Source organism: Cavia porcellus, unplaced genomic scaffold (assembly GCF_034190915.1).
Source record: "Cavia porcellus strain 051 isolate PalLab524CR breed Dunkin Hartley unplaced genomic scaffold, mCavPor4.1 scaffold_7, whole genome shotgun sequence".
Classification (NCBI taxonomy): Eukaryota; Metazoa; Chordata; class Mammalia; order Rodentia; family Caviidae; genus Cavia; species Cavia porcellus.
In genome coordinates, this window is record NW_026947490.1 from 2,826,829 (window position 1) to 2,837,094 (window position 10,266).

The following is a 10,266-nucleotide window of genomic DNA, read 5'->3' on the forward strand; positions in this document are numbered from 1 at the left end:
GATGCTTTTATCACTCCTACTAGTGAATGGCCTGTTAGATACACTTACAATGCGCACCACCCCGCGATGTTTTTCAGAAACCTATCCTACAAGGCCACTGCATGTTTCCTGACGTCCCCATGTTGCTTTTCTCCATTCTACATTGCCACTCACTGCCTATCCTAATGCAGGCCCTCCGATTCACACCACCATGTGATGCTTTTATCACTCCTACTAGTGAATGGCCTTTTAGAAACCCTTAGAATGAGCACCACCCTGCGATCTTTTTCAGAACCAATCCTACATTGCCACTGCATGTTTCCTGCCTCTCCATGTTGACAACCCGGTGGTGCTTTTCTCCATCCTACATAGCCACTCAATGCCTATCCTAATTCAGGCACTCCGATTCACACCACCCCGTGATGTTTTTCTAACTCCTACTAGTGAATGGCCTATTAAAAAACCCTTACAATGCACACCACCCCACGATGTTTTTCAGAAACCTATCTTACATTACCACTGCATGTTTCCTGACCTCAAAATCCTGACCACCCCGTGGTGCTTTTCGCCAAGCTACATTTCCACTCACTGTCTATCCTGATTCAGGCGCTCGGATTGACACCACACCATGATGTATTTCTCACTCCAACCAGTGAATGGCCTGTTAGATACCCTTACAATGCGCACCACCCCGCGATGTTTTTCAGAAGCCTATCCTACATTGCCACTGCATGTTTCCTGACCTCCCCATGCTGACCACCCTGTGGTGCATTTCTCTATCCTACATTGCCACTCCCTGCCTGTTCCGATTCAGGCCCTCCGATACAAACCACCTCGTGATGTTTTTCTCACTCCTACTAGTGAATGGCCTGTTAGAAACCCTTAGAATGCGCACCACCACGCGATTTTTTTCAGTAACCTATCCTACATTGCCACTGCATGTTTCCTGAGCTCCCCATGCTGACCACCCTGTTGTGCTTTTCGCCAAACTACATTGCCACTCACTGCCTATCCTAATTCAGGCCCTCCAATTCATCCCACCCCTTGATGTTTTTGTCACTCCTACTAGTTAATTGCCTGTTAAACCACTTACAATGCGCACCAGCCCGGGATGTTTTTCATAAACCTATCCTACATTGCCACTGCCTGTTTCCTGATTTCCCCTAGCTGACCACGCCCTGGTATTTTTCTGGATCCTACATTGCCATTCTCTGCCTATGCTAATTAAGAACCTCCGATTCACACCACACCGTGATGTTTTTCTCACACCTACTAGTGAATCGCCTGTTAGAAACCCTTACAATGCGCACCACCCCGCGATGTTTTTCAGAAACTTATCCTATATTGCCAATGCCTGTTTCCTAACCTCCCCATGCTGACCACCCCGTGGTTCTTTTCTCCATCTTACATTGCCACTCACTGCCTATCGTAATGCAGGTCCTCCGATTCACAGCACCACTTGATGTTTTTATCACTCCTACTAGTGAATGGCCTATTAGATACACTTACAATGCGCACCACACCGCAATGTTTTTCAGAAACCTATCCTACATTGCCAATGCATGTTTAATGACGTCCCCATGTGGACCCCCCCGTGGTGCTTTTCTCCATCCTACATTGCCACGCACTGCCTATCGTAATTCATGCCCTCCGATTCACACCACCCCGTGATGTTTTGCTCACTCCTACTAGTGAATGGCCTGTTAGAAACCCTTAGAATGCGCATCACCCTGGGATCTTTTTCAGAAACCAATCCTACATTGCCACTGCATGTTTCCTGACCTCTCCATGCTGACAACCCGGTGGTGCTTTTCTCCATCCTACATTGCCACTCACTGCCTATCCTAATTCAGGCACTCCGATTCACACCACCCCGTGATGTTTTTCTAACTCCTACTAGTGAATGGAATGTCAAAATACCCTTACAATGCACACCACCCCACGATGTTTATCAGAAATCTATCCTACATTGCCCCCGAATGTTTCTTGCCTTCCCCATGCTGACCACGCCGTGGTGTTTTTCTCGATCATACATTGCCACTCACTGCCTATCCTAATTCAGGCCGTCTGATTCACACCACCCCGTGATGTTTTTCTCACTCCTACTAATGAATGTCCTGTTAGAAACGCTTACAATGCGCACCACCCTGCGATGTTTTTCAGAAACCGATCCTACATTGCCACTGCATGTTTCCTGACTTCCACATGTTGAATACCCCGTGGTGCTTTTCTCCATCCTGCATTGCCACTCACTTCCTATTGTAATTCAGGCCCTCCGAATCACACCACCCCGTGATGTTTTGCTCACTCCTGCTATTGAATGGCCTGTTAGAAACGCTTACAATGCGCACCACCCCGCAATGTATTTCAGAAACCGATCCTACATTGCCACTGCATGTTTCCTGACATCCACATGTTGACCACCCCGTGGTGCTTTTCTCCATCCTGCATTGCCACTCACTTCCCATTGTAATTCAGGCCCTCCGATTCACACCACCCCGTAATGTTTTTCTCACTCCTACTAGTGAATGGCCTGTTAGAAACCCTTACAATGCGCATCACCACGCAATGTTTTTCAGAAACATATCCTACATTGCCACGGCATGTTTCCTGACATCGGCATGCTGACCAACCCATGATGCTTTACTCCATTGTACATGTCTACTCATTGCCTAACCTAATGGAGGACTTCCGATTCACACCACTCCGTGATGTTTTTCTCACTCCTATTAGGGAATGGCCTGTTAGAAACCCTTACAATGCGCATCACCACACAATGCTTTTCAGAAACATATCCTATATTGCCAATGCATGTTTCCTAACCTCCCCATGCTGACCACCCCATGGTTGTTTTCTCCATTTTACATTGCCACTCACTGCCTATCATAATGCAGGCCCACCGATTCACACCACCACGTGATGTTTTTATCACTCCTACTAGTGAATGGCCTGTTAGATACACTTACAATGCGTACGACCCGGTGATGTTTTTCAGAAACCTATCCTACATTGCCACTGCATGTTTCCTGACGTCCTCATGTTGACCACCCCGTGGTGCTTTTCTCCATCCTACATTGCCACTCAGTGCCTATCCTAATTCAGGCCCTCCGATGGACACCACACCATGATGCATTTCTCACTCCTAATAGTCAATGGCCTGTTAGAAACCCTTACAATGCGCACCACTCCATGATGTTTTTCAGAAACCTATGCTACATTGCCACTGCATGTTTCCCGACCTCCCCATGCTGACCACCACGTGGTGCTTTTCTTCATCCTACATTGCCACTCAGTGCCTATCCTAATTCAGGCCCTCTGACTCACACCGCCGCGTGATGACTTTCTCACTCCTACTAGTGAATGGCCTGGTAGAAACCCTTACAAAGCGCACCACCCCGCGATGTTTTTCAGAAACCTATCCTGCATTGCCACTGCATGTTTCCTGACCTCCCCATGCTGACCACCCCGTGGTGCATTTCTCCATCCTACATTGCCACTCACTGCCTATTCTAATTCAAGCCCTCCGATTCACACCACCCCGTGATGTGTTTCTCACACCTACTAGGGAATGGCCTGTTAGAAACCCTTACAATGCGCACCACCCCGCGATGTTTTTCAGAAACCTATCCTACATTGCCACTGCATGTTTCCTGACCTCCCCTTGCTGACAACCGCGTGGTGCTTTTCTCCATCCAACATTGCCACTCACTGCCCATCCTAATGCAGGCCTTCCGATTCACACCACCACGTGATGTTTTTATCACTCCTACCAGTGAATGCCCTTTTAGAAACCCTACAACGCACAACATCCCATGATGTTTTTCAGAAACCTATCATAAATTGCCACTGCATGTTTCCTGACCTCCCCATGCTGACCACGCCGTGGTGCTTTTCTCCATCCTACATTGCCACTTACTGGCTATTCTGATTCAGGCCCTGGGAAACACACACCCCGTGATGTTTTTCTCACTCCTACTAGTGAATGGCCTGTTAGATACCCTTAAAAATGCGCATCACCACGCGATGTTTTTCAGAAACCCATCCTATTTTGCAACTGCATGTTTCCTGACCTCCCCATGCTGAACACCCTGTGGTGCTTTTCTCCATCTTACATTGCCACTAACTGCCTATCCTAATTCAGTCCCTCCGATTCACACGACACCATGATGTTTTTATCACTCCTTCCAGTGAATGGCCTGTGAGAAACCCTTACAATGTGCAAAACCCCATGATGTTTTTCACAAAATTATCCTACATTGCCACTGCATGTTTCCTGACCTCCCCATGCTGACCACATCGTGGGGCTTTTCTTTATCCTAGATTGCCAGGCACTGCCTATCCTAAGTCAGGCCCTCCGATACAAACCACCTCGTGATGTTTTTCTCACTCCTACTAGTGAATGGCCTGTTAGAAACCATTACAATGCGCAAAACCCCGTGATGTTTTTCAGAAACCTATCCTACATTGCCACTGCATGTTTCCTGACCTCCCCATGCTGACCATGCCGTGGTGCTTTTCTCCATCCTACATTGCCACTCACTTCCTATACTATTTCAGGCACTCCGATTCACACCACCGAGCGATGTTTTTGTCATTCCTACTAGTGAATGGCCTGTTAAAAACTCTTACAATGCCCACCACCCCGAGAAGTTTTTCAGAAACTTATCCTACATTGCTATTGCATGTTTCCTTACCTCCGCATGCTGACAAACCATTGTTGCTTTTCTCCATCCTACATTGCCACACACTGCCTATTCTAATTCAGGCCCTCCGATTCACACCATCCCATGATGTTTTTCCCACTCCTACTATTGAATGGCTTGTTAGAAACCTGACAATGCGCACCACCCCACGATGTTTTTCAGAAACCTATCCTACATTACCACTGCATGTTTCCTGACTTCCCCATGCTGACCACGCCATGGTGTTTTTCTCGATCCTACATTGCCACTCACTGCCTATCCTAATTCAGGCCCTCCGATTCACACCACCCCGTGATGATTTTCTCACACCTACTAGTGAATGGACTGTTAGAAACCCTTACAATTAGCACCACCGCGCGATGTTTTTCAGAAACCAATCCTACATTGCCAATGCATGTTTCCTGACCTCCCCATGCTGACCACCTGGTGGTTCGTTTCTCCATCTTACATTGCCACTCACTGCCCATCCTAATTCAGGGCCTCTTATTCACACCACCACGTGATGTTTTTATCACTCCTACTACTGAATGGCCTGTTAGATACACTTAAAATGCGCACCACCACACGATGTTTTTCAGAAACCTATCCTATACTGCTACTGCATGTTTCTTGACGTGCCCATGTGGACCACCCCGTGGTGTTTTTCTCCATCCTACATTGCCACTCACTGCCTACTCAAATTAAGGCCGTTCGATTCACACCACCCCGTGTTGTATTTCTCACTTGTACTATTGAATGGCCTTCTAGAAACGCTTACAATGGGCAAAATCCCGCCATGTTTTTCAGAAACCTATCCTACATTGCCACAGCATGTTTCCTGACCTCCCACGCTGACCAGCCCATGGTGCTTCCTCCATCCTTCATTGCCACTCACTGCCTATTCTAATGCAAGCCCTCCGTTTCACACCACCCCGTGATGTTTTTCTCACTCCTACTACTGAATGGCTTTGTAGAAACACTTACAATGCACATCATCCTGCGATTTTTTTCAGAAACCTATCCTACATTTCCACTGCATGTTTCCTGATGTCCCCATACTGAACACCCCGTAGTGCTTTTCTCCATCCTACATTGCCATTCACTGCCTATTCTAATTCAGGCCCTCCGATTCACAACACCCCGTGATGTTTTTCTCACTCCTACTAGTGAATAGCCTGTTATAAACCCTTACAATGCGCACCACCCCACGATGCTTTTCAGAAACCTATCCAACATTGCCACTGCATGTTTCCTGACCTCCCCATGCTGACCACGTCATGGTGCTTTGCTCCATCCTACATTGCCACTTACTGGCTATTCTGATTCAGGACCTCGGAAACACACACCCCGTGATGTTTTTCTCACTCCTACTAGTTAATGGCCTGTTAGATACACTTACAATGCGCATCAACATGCGATGTTTTTCAGAAACCTATCCTACATTGCCAATGCATTTTTCCTGACCTCCCCATGCTAACCGCACTGTGGTGCTTTTCTCAAACTTACATTGCCACTCACTGCCTATCCTAATTCAGGCCCTCCGATTCACACCACCGCGTGATGTCTTTCTCACTCCTACTAGTGAATGGCCTGGTAGAAAGCCTTACAATGTGCACCACCCCGCGATGTTTTTCAGAAACTTATCCTGCATTGCCACTGCATGTTTCCTGAACTCCCCATGCTGACCACCCCGTGGTGCATTTCTCCTTCCTACATTGCCACTCACTGCCCATTCCTATTCAGGCCCTCCGATTCACCCCACTCCATGATGTTTTTGTCCCTCCTACTAGTGAATGGCCTGTTAAACCCCTTACAATGCGCACCACCCCGCGATGTTTTTCAGAAACTTATCCTACATTGCCACTGCATGATTCCTGATTTCCCCATGCTGACCACGCCATTTTATTTTTCTCGATCCTACATTGTCATTCACTGCCTATGCTAATTCAGAACCTCCGATTCACACCACCCCGTGATGTTTCTCTCACTCCTACTAGTGTATGTCCTGTTGGAAACCCTTACAAATCGCACCACACCACGATGTTTTAAAGAAACTATCCTATTTTGCCACTTTATTTTCCTGAACTCCCAATGCTGACAACCCCGTGGTACTTTTCTCCATCCTACATTGCCACTCACTGCCTATCCTAATTCAGGCCCTCCGATTCACACAACCCTGTTATGTTTTTCTCACTCCTACTAGTGAATGGCCTGTCAGAAACCCTTACAATGCGCACCACACCGCGATGTTTTTCAGAAACCTATCCTACATTGCCACTGCATCTTTCTTGACATCTACATGCTGACCACCCAGTGGTACTTTTCTCCATCCTATATTGCCACTTACTGCCTATTCTAAATCAGGCGATCAGATTCACACCACCCCATGATGTTTTCGTAACTCCTACAAGTGAATGGCCTGTTAGAAACCCTTACAATGCGCACTACCCCGTGATGTTTTTCATAAACCTATCCTACATGGCCACTGCATGTTTCCTGACCTCCCCATTCTGACCACCCCGTGGTGCTTTTCTCCATCCTACATTGCCAGTCAGGGCCTATCCTAATTCAGGCCCTTCTATTCACACCACACCGTGATAATTTTTCTCACTCCCACTAGTGAATGGCCTGTTGGAAACCCTTACAGTGCGCACCACCCCGTGATGTTTTTCAGAAACATATCCTACATTGCCACTGCATGTTTCATGACCTCACCATTCTGACGACCCCGTGGTGCTTTTCTCCAATCTAGATTGCCAGTCACTGCGTATCCTAAATCAGGCACTCTGATACAAACCACCCCGTGATGTTTTTCTCACTCCTACTAGTGAATGGCCTGTTAGGAACGCTTAGAATTCGCACCACCCTGCGATGTTTTTCAGAAACCTATCCTACATTGCCAATGCATGTTTCCTGACCTCTCGATGCTGACCAACCGTGGTGCTCTTCGCCATCCTACATTGCCACTCACTACCTATCCTAATTCAGGCCCTCCGATTCACAGCACCCCGTGATGTCTTTCTCACTCCTACTAGTGAATGGCCTATTAGAAACCCTTAAAATGTGCACCACCCTGCGATGTGTTTTAGAAACCTATCTTACATTGCCACTGCATATTTCCTGTCCTCACCATCCTGACCACCCAGTGGTGCTTTTTCCATGCTACATTGCCACTCACTGTCTAGCCTGCTTCAGGCCCTCCGATTGACACCACACCATGATGTATTTCTAACTCTTACTAGTGAATGGCCTGTTAGAAACCTTTACAATGCGCACCACCCTGTGATGTTTTTCAGAAACCTATCCTACATTGCCACTGCATGTTTCCCGACCTCCACATGCTGACCACCCTGTGGTGCTTTTCTCCATTCTACATTGCCACTCACTGCCTATCGTAAAGCAGGCCCTCTGATTCGCACCACTATGTGATGTTTTTATCACTCTTATTAGTGAATGCCCTATTAGATACACTTACAATGCGCACCACACCACGATGTTTTTCAGAAAACTATCCTACATTGCCACTGCATGTTTCCTGACCTCCCCATGCTGACCACGCCGTCGTGCTGTTCTCCATCCTACATTGCCACTTACTGGCTATTCTGATTCAGGCCCTCGGAAACACACACCCGCTGATGTTTTTCTCACTCCCACTAGTGAATGGCCTGTTAGATACCCTTACAATGCGCATCACCATGCGATGTTTTTCAGAAACCCATCCTGCATTGCCACTGCATGTTTCCTGACTTCCCCATGCTGACCACCGCGTGATGCTTTTCTCCATCCTACATTGCCACTCACTGCCTATCCTAATTCAGGGCCTCCGATTCACACCACCCCGTGATGTTTTTCTCACTCCTATTAGTGAATGGCATGTGAGAAACCCTTACAATGTGCACCACCCCGCGATGTTTTTCAGAAACTTATCCTACATTGCCACTGCATGTTTCCTGACCTCCGCATGCTGACCGCGCCGTGGTGCTTTTTTCATCCTAGATTGCCAGTCACTGCCTATCCTAAATCAGGCCCTCCGATACAAACCACCCCGTAATGTTTTTCTCACTCCTACTAGTGAATGGCCTGTTAGAAACCCTTACAATGCGCAAAACCCCGTGATGTTTTTAAGAAACCTATCCTACATTGCCACTGCATGTTTCCTGACCTCTCCAAGCTGACCACGTCGTGGTGCTTTACTCCATCTTACATTGCCACTCCCTGACTATCGTAATTCAGGGCCTCCGATTCACAACACCACGTGATGATTTTATCACTCCTACAAGTGAATGGCCTGTTAGAAACCCTTAAAATGCGCATCACCACGCGATGTTTTTCAGAAACCTATCCTACATTGCCAATGCATGTTTCCTGACATCGGCATGCTGACCACCCCATGATGCTTTACTCCATTGTACATGTCTACTCATTGCCTAACCTAATGGAGGACTTCCGATTCACACGACTCTGTGATGTTTTTCTCACTCCTACTAGTGAATGGCCTGTTAGAAACCCTTACAATGCGCATCACCCCGCAATGTTTTTCAGAATCCTATCCTACATTGCCAATGCATGTTTCCTATCCTCCCCATGATGACCACCCCATGGTTCTTTTCTCCATTTTACATTGCCACTCACTGCCTATTGTAATGCAGGCCCACCAATTCACACCACCACATGATGTTTTTATTACTCCTTCTAGTGAATGCCCTGTTAGATACACTTACAATGCGCACCACCCCGTGATGTTTTTCAGAAACCTATCCTACATTGCCACAGCATGTTTCCTGACGTCCTCATGTTGACCACCCCGTGGTGCTTTTCTCCATCCTACATTTCCACTCAATACCTACTCTAATTCAGGCCCTCTGATTCACATGACCCCGTGATGTTTTTCTCACTCCTACTAGTGAATGGCCTGTTAGAAATTTTTACAATGCGCATCCACCCGCGATGTTTTTCAGAAACCTATCCGACATTGCCAATGCATGATTCATGACCTCACAATGCTGACCACCCCGTGGTGCTTTTCTCCATCCAAGATTGCAAGTCACTGCCTATACTAAATCAGGCCCTCCGATACCAACCACCCCGTGATGTTTTTCTCACTCCTACTAGTGAATGCCCTGTTAGAAACCCTTACAATGCGCACCACCACGCGATGTTTGTCAGAAACCTATCCTACATTGCCACTGCATGTTTCCTGACCTCCCCATGCTGACCACGTCATGGTGCTTTTCTCCATCCTACATTGCCACTTACTGGCTATTCTGATTCAGGACCTCGGAAACACACACCCCGTGATGTTTTTCTCACTCCTACTACTGAATGGCTTTGTAGAAACCCTTACAATGCACATCACCCTGAGATTTTTTTCAGAAACCTATCCTACATTGGCACTGCATGTTTCCTGACCTCCCCATGCTGACAACCCCGTGGTACTTTTCTCCATCCTACTTTGCCACTCACTGCATATCCTAATGCAGGACCTTCGATTCACACCACCCCGTGATGTTTTTCTCACTCCTACTAGTGAAGGGCCTGTTAGAAACCATTACAATGCGCACCACTCCGCGATGTTTTTCAGAAACCTATCCTACATTGCCACTGT